Here is a 2,652-nt window from a genome sequence, read left to right as displayed (position 1 = left end):
TGATCATAACACGTGTACAAGTTAATATGGAACATACAAGTTAATATTGTAACACCGTATAACTGGGATAACATGTGTTAAGCCTCTGTTATAATCTTGGTTTAACTCAACATTGTGTCATGTATAAGCTAGTGGTTTCTAAAACACTATTAACTTGTATAATCTTGGAACATACAAGTTAATATTGTAACACCGTAACCCGACTTGTATTCATGTATATGAAAGTCGCATCCTTTGGGAAAGAAATCTTGGTTCATTTATAACATGTGTTGGTGGTTCAAGCTGTAACAGAACACCATGATGTATCCTGACATGTGTTCATGTATAACATGTGTTAAGCCCCTGTTAGAATGATATATAACGTGGGAAAGAACTCTTCGTTCGTTTATAACATGTGTTTGTTTCACACATTTTGGAATGTATAACATGTGTTAAGCCTCTGTTATAATCTTTTTGTAACCTGACATATATTCATGTATAAGCTAGGGGTTTACAAAATACCATGATGTGTATATACTGATCTAACATGTGTTACAATTTGTCTGTTCGGAACATGTAATTGCTTATCATGTGACAAGGGTGAAAACAGTCGACGGGAGCGATGAGTTTAATGGTGAGCTTAGTTAATATCGTAATCTTGTTGTAACCCCACTTGTATACATATGATAACATGTAAGCATCCATTTATAACATGTGTTGGTGGTTCAAACTGTAACAGAACACCATGATGTAACCTGACATGTGTTCATGTATAACATGTGTTAAGCCCCTGTTAGAATGATATATAACGTGGGAAAAAACTCTTCGTTCATTTATAACATGTGTTTGTTTTGCACATTTTGGAATGTATAACATGTGTTAAGCCTCTGTTATAATCTTTTTGTAACCTGACATATATTCATGTATAAGCTAGGGGTTTACAAAACACCATGATGTGTATATACTGATCTAACAGGTGTTACAATTTGTCTGTTCGGAACATGTAATTGCTTAACATGTAACAAGGGTGAAAACAATCGACGGGGGAGATGAGTTTAATGGTTAGCTTAGTTAATATCGTAATCTTGTTGTAACCCCACTTGTATACATATGATAACATGTAAGCATCCATTATAACCCGACTTGTATTCATGTATATGAAAGTGGTTTGCAAGTTAATATGTGTACAAGTTAATATGGAACATACAAGTTAATATTGCAACACCGTATATGGAACATACAAGTTAGTATGGAACATACAAGTTAATATTGTACAACGTGTGTTAAGCCTCTATTATAATGTATGTTAAGACTTCCAGCATGGATGCATAAACTCCAATAGTAACTTAATAACAACATAGTATACCTGATATAACGTGTGTTAAGCCTCTTTTATAACGTGTGTTAAGACTTCCAGAATGTGTTAAGTCCATACCGTTTTAACATCATGTACTAGACAAAACAATAAGAGTCTCACATTACATATTACTAGTAAACAAAAATACATATGTAACATCCGCCAATTTTAGAGCTATAGGATTGACGACCCGCCTCTACTGAAACTTTGGTTATGTCATGAGCAAGTTGCGTTTTCTTGGTTTGATATGTTATACACATGCCTTATTTAATGTTTATCTTGAATCGCATGCTTGCTATGAGGAATTGTTCACACTTTAATCTTATGCTATGTATGTACCAAACTTGTATACTCGCCTTTGCTTTTGCATTGAATTATTTTAAACATGTTACAGGTTGATGAGGACGATGCTAAGAAAAGAAATAGCGTTGATGCCTAGATACACATATAGACGTTAGGGTTTAATATGTTGTATCAAATTTTGTTATGTTATCATGTTGTTTCGTTAAACTTGTTGTATTTGAATTTCTTGTAATGTTGACTATTTGAAGTTATGAAATGAAATGAAATTTGGATTTTCTAAATATTGTCACAAATAGCGTTATGATGTCTCTAGCAATCTTCACACTTCGTCTCATCCCGATGTTTCCGCAATTGGTTGGGCTGTGACAGATTGGTATCAGAGCCATAACTATAGGGAATTGGGAAGAGTAGGAATGCTTTAGCCTAGTCTATAGTTTTAGAACCTTATTCGTACGCTTTGCTTGGACTACTACATGATACTTTATTTGTTACTTATTTATGCTCTTTTAAATATGTATGTTACTCATGTGTAATATTCGACATGTTATTCTTACGCATTAATGCTTGTTTTATTATGTGTTAACACTTGTTTCGTTGTTCGATTCTTTATGTGTTATTCTTGACATATTTCTCTATGTGTTAATACTTGTTTTATTTCATTATTTAAGTATCATCCTTGATATGCTTTCTTATGTGTTTATACTTGTTTGTGTATCTCCTTCGACATGCACTTCCCTCATGCATTTTACTCGATTATTCTAAATCCGACAACACTCATATTGTACAAATGAGACGAATTCACCAAAATAGGCGCGAAACCCACAATTTGGTGAACGACTCTCAATCTACCTATTCTTTTTTTTTTACACGAGATATCGCGATTAAGCTAGGAGTGAAATCCACATCTTAATGGTAAATCTCAAATTTCAAGTTCTAGTGGACCCTCGTCAACACGTCGAAATTAAATTTTGACCCGACGAGTACCAACCACACTTAGGATACGAAGTCGTCAA

This window comes from Helianthus annuus, chromosome 9 (assembly GCF_002127325.2).
Source record: "Helianthus annuus cultivar XRQ/B chromosome 9, HanXRQr2.0-SUNRISE, whole genome shotgun sequence".
NCBI classification, from domain to species: domain Eukaryota; kingdom Viridiplantae; phylum Streptophyta; class Magnoliopsida; order Asterales; family Asteraceae; genus Helianthus; species Helianthus annuus.
This window is presented reverse-complemented; position numbering follows the sequence as displayed.